Raw genomic sequence first — 14,433 nt, 5'->3', positions numbered from 1 at the left:
CCAAATGGACATTTCTCTATCCTCACTGTTTAACTTCTCAGCAGCACTTGGCAGAAGGAACATCCCCTTCCTTGAAAAGGATCATTCACGCTCCCATTTTAATAGCCGAACCTTGTCCATCTCCTTGAGTCACTGCAAGTGTTTTAGGGCTGGATCTTCAGGCCTCTATGATCACAAATAATCCCAACCAGCCCCACGGCCACACCATCTGTAGGCTAGTGACTCCCCAAATTTACATCCACTCCTCTCTGCTCAACTTAAATATTCACATGCCTATTTGACTTTCCACTTGGATGTCTCGCAAGTATTTTGAAAACATAACAGGTTCCGTACAGAACTCCTTACCCGCCCTGCCCCACCTGTTCCTTCCAGTCTTCTCCAACCAGCAAAGGGAGCTATCGGCCATCAAGGCTTAGGCCAGAAGCCTGCAGACATCCTTGGCTCCTCCTTCCCCCCACAGCCACAGAAGTTAAGCAAATACTTCTGATTCTACGTCCAAAATCTATCTGAAACCCACCATCTACGCTGCTCCATCTCCACTGCCACTGTACTTGCCTAAGATACCATCAACCTTGAGCTATTGCAATAGCCTCCTGACTGCCCTCTCTGCTGCTTCTCTTGCTTCACACAGCAGCAGCTAGTGATCTTTAAAAACAAACACATATCACTGCCCTAATTAAAGCCCTTCCAAAGCTTCTCATTTTCATTAAAATAAAATCCCCCAACCTGTAGGATCTCTCCAACTCCACCTCATTCCATTCTTTTTTTGCTTTTCTGTTTTAACATTCATGCCCCTCAGAGCCTTTCGGGTCTTTGCACTTGTTCCCAGGCCAGAGATGTCTCCCCAGTTTTTCACATGGCTGGCACAAGTTCATGTTTCGTCTCAGCTCAAATGTCACCTCTTCAAAAGGACGCTCCTTGACTCTGACTAGCCAAAACCGCCATTTCCCACAATACTCTTTCAGATCCACCAGCTTATTAACGTCTAATAATTTTTCTTAATCTCTAAGTATCTTGAGTATTTGTTTACTTATTTTCTGTTTCCCCACTATACTGTAAATTCCATGAGGGCAGAGATATTGTCTGATGTGAATTCCACTAAAAACTACTTTCAAAATAAAAGAAGCTACTCTTTCCCTCTAAGCAGGTTTATTTCAGATTTCCCTTCCTTTCAAGCTCTGTTGGATTTCAGTCAAAAAATATAGTTCCTTTGGCATTTGCCATCAAATACAAGGGGAGAAAAAGCACACAGGCAGTCAAAGACTAGAACTCTTACCCGCCCACTGGTCCAGACTGCACATGGACTACACATAGGTATTCAAGTCAGTCCGTATAAAAACTTTCAAAGTGGAAAGAAAGAGGAATGTGGACATATGCAGATCATCAAATTTTGACACGTGCATCAAAAATCAGTTTTCAACCATCCCCCGTAGCAATTACTAAATACCACAGGGATTTGAGAATAAAGGAAAGAAGGCACAAAATAAATCAAGTATGTGGTCTTTGCTCCAGAGAACTGAATGGATTCCTCATTAACTCGGTTCTCAGTTTGGTCAGGTGGGCTATTCACCAGCTGCTCTGAATGTTTCTTCCCGACCTTCGACCTTCGGTGTCTTTACGCAAACTCTCTTCTTATCAGGTCTCCTGTTTAGAGTAACTTCCCCACGCTACTTCCTAAAACCCAAAAGATATAATTCAAAATTCAGAAAAGAACCCTTTCCTCCAAGGATTTATCTCTAGGGTTTTATTTCAGGATCTTTTCTACCCTATTCCTAATTTCTTGATCAATCCTGGATTCAATTCTCTATTTGTTGCATAGCTGTCTTGACTAAACTAGACGTCCTGACTAGATCTAGAAGTCTGTATATTATTTCACTTCTCAGGAGAATGAGAGGACATACTTTTAAAAATGTACTGAAATTGTAAAGTCTTAGGATATCTAAGCCTTCTTTCTGTAAGAAAGTAGTTTCAATGTTTTGATAAATGACAGGCTACGGGAGAAAAATAAAAAAGAATGACGTGAGCAATGAAGTGCTGAAACTCAGAACGACACGGAGCAAGTCTCGTGTCCCCATTCAAAAGAGCACAGTGCTGTACAGTAATACTCCGAATACATGTCTGTGTCACATTGGAATCACCTGGAAATCTTTGGAATAACTCTGACTCCTACATATTCAGGTTTAGGGGGTCCTGGGTCGGCCAGAATTTCAAAATGGGAGGGATTGAGGGACATCAAGACGTTGAAAGTCAGCTTAAAACTGAGATCGCCTAACACATTAGACATTCTGAAAACATCCTAGGAGCCCTCACAAATAATGGAGAGGTGATGTTGCAAATAGCTATTTAAAAATCTCTTCCCAGCAGATTCTAAGGCTCCAATTTAGAAACAATAGGTGCAGAGCCGAGAACATGGCTTTTGGGATCCAACGTCAATTCTACCACTTAAAACTGCAAGACTTTGAACAGTTCATCTATCTGTTAACATTAGTTCCTTCCCTGGTAAAGAGATAATAAAATCAATATTGCAGGACCGATACAAACAGGAATTAAATAAAGCACCAAACACAGTTCTTGGCATACAGCAGTGTTCAATGTATGGTAGGTCTAATTTAAGGGTCTAAAACATCCACTATTGTGTGTGTGTGTATGTGTGTTTTAAACACAAGGGCACACTTACTGGTGCCACTGTTACTTTTATTCACTACTAGAAATTAACTATTTTCCATTTCTGTCGACTCAGAGATGAGAGCTTTAGATTTTTTTCATTCTCCCAATAATCTTTTCAGTGACAAAGTTAAAATCCAAACTTTTCTTAATATGGAGCTACTACAGGACAGATACTTATACAGATGCTTTGAAGGAAACCTTTAACACTAGAAATGAATAAATCTTATTATATGTAACTTATTTATCGATCAAGTTATTTAAAAACAGTGATCAGAATACAACTTGAAAAGCATTACTGCCAACTCCCTGCTTGCCCTTTAATCTTGTCTTCAGTACAGAGGAAATGGCAATATTTTGGAACAATATTTTGGTAGGAAACACCACTTTTTATAAGATTAAAATACCCATTCAATACCACTGAAAGTTCATCTCAGGAAGCAGGGTTGTTCTACTTAGAGATGTTTATTTTCTGGTCTTTAAGATTCGCCATGCCTGGGGATAAAACTATTATTTTGACTTAAAACTTTTACATATTAATTTCATTGTTGCCCTAATAAAGTGTGACTGACTAGCTAATGAGTTACCCCATGTCCTCGATTCAAACCACATACCTTGATGACTGCTAGCAGACACCTTTGGTGTGACAACAGCCACTCACCCCAGGATGGGCCCTCAGCAAAAGCAGAAGTGACTAATATTCATTTGCTCTCTGCTTTTTAAAAATTTATTGGGATGTACAATTTTATACTACATCATCTGTATATAGCATTGTGTTGACCACCCCAAGTCAAATCTCCTTCCATCACCATATATTTGACCTCCATTAACCTTTCCTAACTTCCCCTTCCCCTCTTTCCCTCTGGTAACCACTAAACTGTTGTCTGTGTCTATGAGCTTTTGTTTGTTAGGAGACACTAACTAGTGAGTTGAGGAACTGAGAAGCCTTATATTGAGCAAGACCCAAAACAGAGCAGTTTTTCTTTTTGAGAAAGAGAAAGGGGAAAGTCTTTCAAAGTGAGTATTTCAAAGCGAGTTTAATTTTTCAGATCAGAGTTCTAAGAAACTTTTAACATACTACCATTGGAAAAGTAGTATGAAAACCATCAAGAAGTTTCAAATCACTGGAACCCATTACCTTTCCACAATTTGACTAGATAAATGTCTCTCCAGGGTTGTTTTAAAATATAACCAAGTAAAACAAACCTAACGTTGGGTACCTAAAGAGAACCAAGTTATTGGAAGGCAGGCACACACTGTCCTGGACTTTTTTGCAATTTTGTAACCTGCTTTGACTCTACTCGCAAAATTCATTGGAAGAGGATGAAGGAAAAGCCTCAATGCCCTGCCCGCGGCCAGACCAGGGACACAAAGCCGTCTGGTTTCAGGCCGTAGGAGAGAAGACGGGAACCCCCTCACCCCAACGTTGGCCGCAGGGATCCAGGCTCAGGGTGGGAACCCAGCAGCTGCAAGGCCCGACCCCCAGCCCACTCCTTTCTTCACACTTGAGTGGTAAGGAGCAAGATGCCGCGGGGCCCCAGCCCCTGTCCCCTCCGAGCCGGCGGTCTTCTGGGTCTGGGGAAGGACAAAGCTACCCAGGCCGGAGCTCGGCAGTGCGGCCCCCGGCCCCATGGGCAGCTTTCCGCACCCAGAGCGTGGCTCCCCCCGGCTTCGATCTCACGGCGCCGGGGCCCGCGCGGCGCCCACGAAGGGCGCCGCCCGCGCCGCCAGGGAAGATGGCGCCCGCGGAGCAACTGCGCCACCAGCCCTGGCGACGAGCCAGGCCCAGCGCCATCTTAGCGCCTTCCAGCCGCTCCCCACCCCCCCCACCGCAAGATCCCGCATTCGGGGCGACTCGGGGGGCGCGAACGGCATTGGGCCCGCGCACTGTCGGCCAAAATAAGTGCCACCCGAGTCTGTCTCCTCTTCGGCCCGGCCGGCCGCACGGGCCCCGCAGGAGACGCCTGGCTGAGCGGCGGGTCTTCCGCAAGCCGGGAGGACTCGTCCCGGCCCGGCCGCGGCTCCCCGGCGGTGCTTCCGAGTCAGGCGGCGAGGCGGCGGGGAAGGGGCAGTCCCGCCGGCAGGCACGCGCCGAGAACCCGGCCGGGGAGGCCGGGCGGGCAGCCGGCCCCGAGCGCTCCCCTCCGCGGCCCGACCCCGCTCTCCTCGTCGCGGCCGCCCGCAGAAGCGGCGGGAAGGACAGAACCAGGATGAAACACAAACCCGTTCCCCGCCGCCGCCTCCTTCCCCACCCTGACCCCTCCCCCTCCCGAGACGCGGGGTCCATTTTGCCGAGAAGAAAGAAAATGCGATTCACACCCAAGAGCTTCCAAGAGAGAAAAGAATCGTGGGGGAGGGGGAAACAGAGGGGAGGAGATTGGAAAAGCTGATTTTTCTTCCTCGCCTGCCGTCACTCCTGGCCCTCCCTGCCCCCTGCTCGCGGCCCCGCCGCGCCGTCCTCCCCTCGCCAAGCCCCGCTCCCTCCTTCCCGGCTCCCGGCGGCTCCGGGGGGCGGAAAACACACACTCGCGCACACAACTAATTTTAAATCGGCTCAATCAATGAGTCATTAAAAGGCTTCCCTCCCCTCTCCTCCCCACCACCAACCGCCACGCCACCCCCCTTCCCAGGCTCTCCCTCTCCCCGCTCCAGAAATTTGCATCCGCGGAAAAGAAAAAAAAAAGGCGTCGGGGCCCCCACCCCGCCGAGGCGCCCCCGGCCCGGCCCCGCCACCCCCTGCCCGCCCGCGCCCCCGCCCGAGACAGTGAACTTGGTCTTCCCGGGCCCGGGCGGCGCTGGGAAAGGTATAAACACTCGATTCCCCTTTTCTCTGTGTCCATTAAACATCCACCCACCACCACCATCACCCACCCACAAACCCACCCCCCCCAAAAAAAAACACAGCCTTAGCCAATAGCTCTCTGTGCTGAAACCTAATATCCTGGTTTTGGCAACTCGGTGTTTAATTTGCTCCTCTTTCTTTTCTGTCTGTCTGGAGATAGATCTCCAGCCCCCCCCTTTCTTGCTTGTCCCCTCCCCGAAGGAAAAAGGCAGAGGAAGGAGGTTGTGTGTTTTTTTTTTCTCCTTGAAATTTTTATCACAAAATTATAATACACTCAAAGGGAAACTCACCGTCATGAAAAAGCAGTGCCTTGTCAACGGGGTTTCTGCGCCATCGCACCAGGGGCGGCGGCGGCGGCGGCGGGCGCGGGGCGCGGGGCGCGGGCGCGGGAGCTCCCGGCCGAGCGGCGCCGGCCACACGCGCTCCGCTCTCTCTCTTGCTCACCCCCGCGCCGGGCGGCGGGCGCCCGCTCCCCGCGCCCGCCCGGCCTTCATGCTCTGCGCCCGGGCAAACCGCTCTCCTGCTCGTCTACCTCCAAACTTCGGTTCTTGCCTAACAAAAAATGTGGAGATTAGGATTTTAATTTAAAAAAAATTTTTTTTTTTAAATCAAGCTCCAAAGCTGTTAATTCCTGTTTCCTTTGGGGTTCTGTTTAACTTTAGAAATGTATTGGTTTATTTAAGAAACAGGTTTATTTGGCTTTTAAAAAAAATTAAGATCTACTACAAGATGCGTGCTATTCTCCGCAGGCGCCCTGCACACACACACACACACACACACACACACACACACACAACCAGTTTTAGCTCGAAGTCGGGGGAGGGTGTTAAAAACAAAAATATTTGTTTAGAACACTAATTAGAACAAGCCCCAGTAAATACTTTTTGCATATGCTTTTAAAAAGAAAAACTAAAGCGTCACTTTTAATTTAGTTAGTATTTCGCAAATAACTGATTCATTCTAACTTTTAAATGTACTAAGCTTTCCTTTGCAACACCCTCTCTTTCCATTCCAAAATAGTGTGAAACCTCATCTGTGAAGCCTGTATGTCAACATTAAACAGAAAAAAACAAAAGAAAACAACTTTAGCGGCCAAGATGAAGGTGAGGAACTGAGTAAGTCACTCTCAACACATCCAGTTCCCACTGCCTTCTCTTTACATGTAGATATACTTTATCGCCACATTTGTGGAACTTTCCTTACATAATCTCCCGTTTTAAAAAGGGAGCTACCCAACCTTTTAAGTGTAATTACCACCCATTTTAAATCTCAAATCTCACTGTGGAGACATCTCCATAAACCATCTAGCACACAGAGCGTTTAAGTAAACGTTAACTATGATAATGTGGATTGGGAGAGGGTGCCTTTGTGATCTAGATTAACTACATTGATTTGTCCTGTAAATGCCCAGGAAAATACAGTGGGGGGTTTGTAGTTGGCTTTTAGTTTAAATAAACAAGGATAGGTAAAAGATGAATTGTACAAGAATGTGATTCAGATTTTAAAAATGCATAGGCAAGCCCCAGAAATGGTCTAAAATTATTTTAAATTAATTTGTAACGCATATAGCAACGGGGTTCTGCTGATGAACAGAATGCTCAAAACCACGTCCCCCAGATGTTTGGTAAATTCTAAGTAAAATGATCCCTGGATTTAAATTATTTACATGAAATTATTATTTGGTTTCTGTATCCCTTTAGCTTCATTAAAGGTAATGGTTGTGCACCTTACTTGCTTCTAGAAGGATACTGTAACTATTATATCGCACACAAAATAAATATTTCAAGGTAGGCACAAATGTTGTCATATTCAAGATAGAAGATCTTGTAAACAAAACAAACCATATCTTGTTCAAGTAACTGCCACTCTGTCCGTTCACAATACATGCTTTGTATTTAGATATTCCTTAAAAATACACTTAGTGATTTTGTATCACATAGTATCATGGAGGTGTTTTCTCACACGTGCTTCACATTCAGCCAAGGCCTTCCTGGAACAGTAGTCTTTGCATAAATTAGCATATTTTTCTACACTGACAGTTGGACCAACCAGTTTTCTAATTGGCTTGGGAAATTTTTAAACATGTTTTAAAGTGCCTTTGGATTGGTTGGAATTTAATTATATAATACCCATTTTGAAGAATTACATTTCAAAAGAGTCCATGCATGATTGCAATTAAGACCCACCAAGCAAGTTTTACAACTGTTGCTCCACAGCTCCAATGAAATATTAATGGTTTTCAGAAAGCTATTCTCCCAAGTTGGTCAAAACCCCAAAGAAACACAAATCTGACTTTAAAAGATCGCCAAACAAAACTGAATTCATATTCCCATAAAGAGTATAGCTACTGCAGGATTTTGAAAGAATACCCAAATACAGGGGGCACTGACATCTATTGAAGCCCCACTACATGCCACTTAGATACGTATATACGTTATTGGATGAACCTTCATGAAAACCTGTACAGTAAGGCTTAGTTATATTGATTTTGCAGATGAGGTTCCCAATAATTTCAGTAATTTGCCTCAGGTCATCAGCCTAATAAAGACTGGTGGGAGAAACTCAGGTCAGATGGATTCTAAAACTTACCCTCTCTTCAAGGCCTGAAAAGGATCTTGCTGTTTCAATATAAACAGGATTCAGTGCTGTCATAGGCAGAGGGGACGACCCTCTGCTTAGTAAAGACCTACTTGGAGAATGTCAGTTGTGTGATTTTAAATTTGGGAGAGTTACAAAATATTGGGACAGCAGTGGGGAGAATTTCCTTGCGCATAGCCACATACCTCGTGTCTGAGAAAGGTGGAATTGGAGCCCAGGTCAGTCTGAATACAGAGCCAGTGCACTTAAGCGCCAGAATGTAAGTTCCTCTAAAGGTACACATAAAGGTATGCACCTTATTTATACACATTGAGAATTCTTACATTTTCATTTCACAAACACTACATGGAGGGCTTACTAATTCATCTGGTGTATTTTGGTATTTCTGTGACCTGGACGCATCTGGTCATGCAAATCACCACCTCAGCTCGAGGCACCCCCAAAATTGAAATCATTTACCATAACAAAACAAAAACAACTTAATTTTTCCCACGTGATTAAAAACATTTTAAATAAGGGATAGGCCTGTGTATGTCAAATTTAAATTATGGTATATAGAGACAGGATTTTGGTATCTGAAGGTAAGATTAGGAAACTTTTTAAGAGAAAGGTTCTTAAAATGGCTTGACTATATGCAAGTAACTTGAACTGCATTGCCTATAATTTAATTATATACACTTAAATGGTCATTCCTATGATTCCCCTCTGTGTTGGTGACCTAGAAAGAAGGGCAACTGGACACAGGAAAAAAAAAAAAGATGTAATTATAGTTGAAATGTTCTAGCATGTGTTTGGGCCTTCCAATTAACAGGCCCAACGTCCACATAACAATTAAAAGTGAAAATGCTTCTGTTTTTTTGTATTCTTCCAAATGTTGGCCATTCTCAGAGGGGAATATGCAAATGCTGGAGCTGAGGTGGTGATTTGCATGACCAGATGTGTCCAGGTCACAGAAATACCAAAATACACCAGATGAATTAGTAAGCCCTCTATGTAGTGTTTGTGAAATGAAAATGTAAGAATTCTCAATGTGTATAAATAAGGTGCATACCTTTATGTGTACCTTTAGAGGAACTTACATTCTGGGGCTTAAGTGCACTGGCTCTGTATTCAGACTGACCTGGGCTCCAATTCCACCTTTCTCAGACACGAGGTATGTGGCTATGTGCAAGTCTCTTCACCCCTCAGTGCCTCAACTTCCTCATCTATAAAATGGGGATAATTATAGTACTCGTGTCTGAAAGTTATTTTAAGGATTCAGGAACTAATGCATGTAAAATGTTTAGCGTGGCGCCTTGTTTTGGTTGTGTGTCAGGTTGAACCATGTAAAATCTTCCCGTGGAAACTCCCCAGGGGGCAATCTCATATAATTCAACCTCACATATCTCTCTCATGTTCCCTCCTGGATAGGGAGCTCCTCAAGGGATTTCCATTCTCCAAGGGCCTAGCAGAGTACTTTGGACATAGTTAGCTCACAATCAATACTTGCATGATAAAAGGAAAACAGCCCTGTCCACGAGATGTGTAAGAATACGAGAAATGAGTGTATCTCAACCTAGAGCCCTGTATATTAAAGGAGTACAGTAAGTCCTCCCTGAACCACATAAAACCATTGCCCAATTGATCACAGGCAGTATAGCCTTATAGTTTAAGGTTCCCTACTCCCCCGTATCTGTTAGAGCTTTTTCATTGTCACTTTTTAGCCATGTGATCTTACGCTACTTTTTAAAATTTGCTTACCTCAGTTTCCTCACCTGTAAAATAAAAGTAACAATACCTATCGGTATATCTCAGGTTGGTAGGGGGAGAGAGAAATGATATTAGGTACACAAAACCCTGGCTTTAGTGCCTGGTATGTAGTAAATATTCAATAATAGTTGTCATTATTATTGTGGTTAATACTATTATTAGAAGTAATGTGGAATCATTTTCAAAGCAATGGTAAATAAATTTATCTGGAGCGATTACAAATGTTTTCAATACTCTGCCTACGTTATTATTTTATTTGATACATGAATATAAACACTTCAAATCATCTTTGTAGAGACGAAGGCTATTCTAGTCATGACATATTTCAAGCTGGTTATTTTCCTTGACAGACTTAAAAAAAAAAATCTGAACTCCTACAGGCTTTTAGTACAAGGATAAGGAGTACACGCAGAACTGTTTTTGGCTCTTTTTTAAAGGCATTCAGCACTCCCACCGGCCTTGCTGTCTTACACATCTAGCCTGTTTCCCCACAGAGTATGTGTGGGGGAGGACAGCCACCAGGTTAGGAGGGTACCACATGCCGCTGGAAGGCATGGCTGGGAGGCGCCACACATCAGCTGCCAGGCCTCTGTGGTGCTCTGCCAGAACTCCTAACTGCTCCAAAACAGAGCATTCCTTTCCACTCCACCATGCCCAGAGCATGGTGGATTGTAGAGGCAGTGGAAGAGAGGTCTTGTGGCCTGTCGGTTGCTATTATAAAGCACCCTCAGAATTTGGTGAGAAAGTCAGCCTCTAAGGGGTACCATGTAAAGGGGCTTGCTCAGTAAATGTCAGTGTCCTTTCTGAAAATGAAACTACCAAGAGTAAGACATCTGAAGAAGGAACCACCCCTAAAAGATGACTTGTAAATACAAGTTGATGACAAAGAAATACGTAGGTACTAAGCAGGCACGAAGATATACCTTCAACACTGAAGAAAAACAACTGAGGGAGTATAACCTCCACAAGTATTTTGATCACTAAAGAGCCACATTCTTATTTGAGCACCGGAAAGTTAACCAGGCATTTTAAGAGTCCGCGCGAAATAGCCCTCAGACCATACAATTCTCTTTCCTAAATCTTTTATTTACTTGTTCCATTTCCCAGGGACTCCGATACCTTTACAGTTAGTTAAAGGTGACACCCTGAGCAAAAGTCCAAGGACTCTTTTATACCCAAAAGGGTTTATACATCTCCCTCACTGTAAATCATACCAGTCAACTAGCAGTTGGGTGTATTTATCAGTCCCTTGTGAGTTAGGTTAACGTGAGTCAGGTCTAAGATAATCAGGAGGTTGTTGAGAAATGGGTGATCTTGAGGTACAGTTCACATGGGGCATAATGAAAACTCCATGAATTCTTCCTGCCTCACTGGGGGCACACACCAAAACTCCAGTAGTCGTCTCCCCTTCTAAATCCGATCTCTCTGGTCTCTGTGTTCATAGACCCACCTCCTAGACAGTTTAGGATTGTCTATGCTTCCTTCTCATTCTCTCATCCTCCTTAAACCATGCAAACCACTTCCAAAACCTCCTTCAAATCAAGCCCCTCTTCACCAATGGCCTTCACCTAAATTCAGGTCCTCATCTCTTGCTGGCCTCCTAATTTTACTTCCCTGCAACCGATCTTCTATCTAAAGTACCTTTTTAAAACCTAGACCTGGTTGTGTCACACCTCCGTCAGCACCTCACTGCCAGGGAAGCTTATTAGAAATACGGATTCCCAAGACCAAACCCATCACCAGAGAAATAGAATTTCTGGGGAGAGTTGAGGCCCCCACATAAGTATTTTCAAGTGGTTCATTAATTAGCTCCACCTGCCTCCCCAAGCACACCTGCAGCCGCTCTTCTCCTGGTACCTGAGGTCCAATCACGGAGGACATCCCGCCTCGGAACAAACTCCTGCGGGTTTGGGCATATCCTTTGCCCTCGGCCTGGAATGCCCTTTTTCTCGGGGGAGATCCACCATTCTCCGAGGCCCATCTCAAATGCCACTTCCTCTGGGAAGCCTTCTCCCATCCCCTACAGCAGTGGCTTTGAAACATTGTTGCCTGAGACTCATTCCCAAGAAATAGATTTCACATTGCAATACAATAAATAACACACAACAGTTTTGGAAAACACTATCCAAACTTACTATCGAGGATGCAACCTGATATATTTCATTCTGGTCTATCTCATTTTTCAAAATGCTGTTGGCCGCCTTGTAAATGGATTTCATGATCCACAAATGGGCGCGACCCTCATTTGAAAAATACCGCGTCAGGTGAATGACTCCCCTCTCTAGTCACGTGATACATACCTCTTGCACACTCTACAGTAATTATCTATTTACAGTGTCTTCACCTCCCTCCCTCAAATATGCCCAGGGCACAGCCAAGTCAGCCTATTTGGGGGCAGTTACACAGCCATTGACAAATGCAGAAATGAGAAGACTGGAGAAGAATTCATTTCAATGCTTTTTTGCTCGTGTTCTAATTTTTTTCTTTTCTTTGCCGGTTATGGTCCACAGCGTAAGTCTATCAGCTACTCCCAAGAGGCTGGGCCTGGGAATCATACTAGCTTCAACCCTTAACAGCAATTTTTAGAAACACCCATGTATTTCCGTACAATTCAAAACCAAGGTGTCAATTCTTCCCCTCAAAAATAAAAACCACCTACAGGCAAAAACCAACCAGAAAATATCTGTCGGGTTGCTAGCTCGCCGAGAGAGAGCAAATGTGGGCAAACAAATCTCTTACTTAGAAGCGAACATTCAAAAACCTCAAAACCCCCCTTCCGTACCACTTCAGAAAGGAAACCCCCTCCCGCAGGGCGGGTACAGCTCTAGAGGCCTTTCTATCTGCGTTGCCTAACGCTCCATTTCTCACTAGGCTGTCCCCATCAACACAAATGAAAAAAAGTCGGAAAAAAACGAAAAGAAGCCACAGCAGCTAAAATGAACCGCGGTAATGAACCGGGGCGGCAAGTTCCGGTGCGAATAGTACCTGTGATGGATGCGCGGGCGACACAGCGGGCCCGCAGGGGGAGGGAGCCTTTTTCTGCAGCACGTGGCTCCCTTGACAGGAAACCTGCCAGCGACACCCCCAACTCTGCACACCGCTCATTTGCAGCATCGTCATTTGTGGGATGCTAATTTGCTCAATGTCCTCATTAACGTACTTGGAGAGATTCAATGAAAATACGCCGTGGGCTTGGGGGAGCTGGCCCTAGGGCAGGCTGGAAGTGGAGGCAAGACACTCACCGAGTGTGACACAGACGGAAGCAGGCATTTTTGTCTAAGGAGAGAGGGGAAGTGGAAACACTTTAAAGCTAGGTTTTAAAGGATGGGTAAGAGTTCTCCAAATCGTGTGGGGAAAGAGAGGAGAGATATCCAAATAGAGGAACTTTCTGGGTGTGTGTGGGGTCATTAAATAAAAATGAGGGGGAACTGCAGACGGGTAGGTGGTGAGGGGCTTTGTAGCTCATGGCAGGGAGTCTGGATGATTCTTGAGGCTGCTTTCCACACTGCAGATCACAATGCAATAGGTTGTGAAATTCATGCGACTGTGACCAGCTTTCAAAAAAAAATGAAATAGCCCAGAATAGAAAACATCAGACTGCATGGCAGATAGTGAGAGTGTAAACTCTTGTGAAATTTGTTTCTGTTATAAATGTGTCTATGTATGTACATACTGGTTTGCGATATAAAATGCATCTCTTACTGTGAGGATGATTTAAAAACATTAAAATACCATCTAGGCCAAGGGGACCCAATTGAGGACAGTTAAACATGAGAATACCATGAGCAGATTTGAATTTCATGAGGGGAAAAGTGGTGGCCATGTGAAAGAGGTGGCCTCTGTCCAGAGGTGAGGGCTCAGGGGACCTAGGGTATGCGTTTTTGTTAGGCTTCCCCACACTAGACAGTGAGCTCCTCAAGGACAGAAACCCTGTGTCACATTGCTCTCAATTTCTGGCACCTGGCACATAGTAGACACTAAATAAATGTTTGTTGACTCATTATGGTAACTAATGTTCAAGATGACTCCCAATGGGCCTCACCTCTTGTTATTCTCACCTTTGTATGCCCCCTCCCACACTGCACCAGGGTTGGTCTGTGTGACCAATGGAATAAGGCAGAAATGACTGCCACTTCTGAGGTTAGCTTATAAAAGACTGCAGCTTCTGTCTTAGGTGCTTTCTCTGGAACATTCACTCTGGGGAAAGCCAGCTGCCATGTCCTAAGGATACTCAGTCTATGGAAAGACCCACATGAAAAACAGGTCTCCAGCCAATAGTCAGTAAAGAACCAAGGCTCTCTGCCCGTCCTGGAATCAGCACCCCCTTCAGATGACTGCAGCCCCAGGGGACAGGCTTGATTACCTCATGAGAGACCCTGACGCAGAAACACCCAACTAAACTATTCCTGGGTTCCTGACTCACAGGATGTAATAGATATTTGTTGTTTTAAAGTTGCTACCTTTTGGGGTACTTCATTATACAGCAGTACACAACTAATACACTGAGCTATCCATGAAGTCTAGAAGAGCTGGACAATAATACCAATGTACTAGAGTTATACATTGTTTCCTACCATGTT

The 14,433-nt window shown here is 44.6% G+C and overlaps 1 protein-coding gene and 1 long non-coding RNA gene across 3 annotated transcripts in view; one reads left to right on the top strand and one right to left on the bottom strand.

Moving 5' to 3' along the window:
- Window positions 1-5,876, bottom strand: part of BICRAL (BICRA like chromatin remodeling complex associated protein) — a 71,455-nt gene extending 65,579 nt beyond the window's left edge. For both annotated transcript variants that reach the window (XM_033097982.1, XM_033097994.1), the window contains exon 1: window positions 5,797-5,876. The gene's annotated coding sequence lies outside the window, so the exon portion shown is untranslated. The remainder of the gene's footprint in view (window positions 1-5,796) is intronic.
- On the top strand, window positions 2,145-13,813 carry LOC117017597 (uncharacterized). The gene is made up of 3 exons (XR_004422099.1): window positions 2,145-4,176; window positions 6,527-6,621; window positions 12,725-13,813. It is a non-coding gene; the product is annotated as an uncharacterized LOC117017597 (long non-coding RNA).
- The last annotated feature ends 620 nt before the right edge of the window (window positions 13,814-14,433 follow it).

The sequence above is a fragment of the Rhinolophus ferrumequinum genome, chromosome 3 (genome assembly GCF_004115265.2).
Source record: "Rhinolophus ferrumequinum isolate MPI-CBG mRhiFer1 chromosome 3, mRhiFer1_v1.p, whole genome shotgun sequence".
NCBI lineage: Eukaryota > Metazoa > Chordata > Mammalia > Chiroptera > Rhinolophidae > Rhinolophus > Rhinolophus ferrumequinum.
Note: the sequence above shows the minus strand (reverse complement) of the source record. Positions and strands in the feature narration are given on the sequence as shown.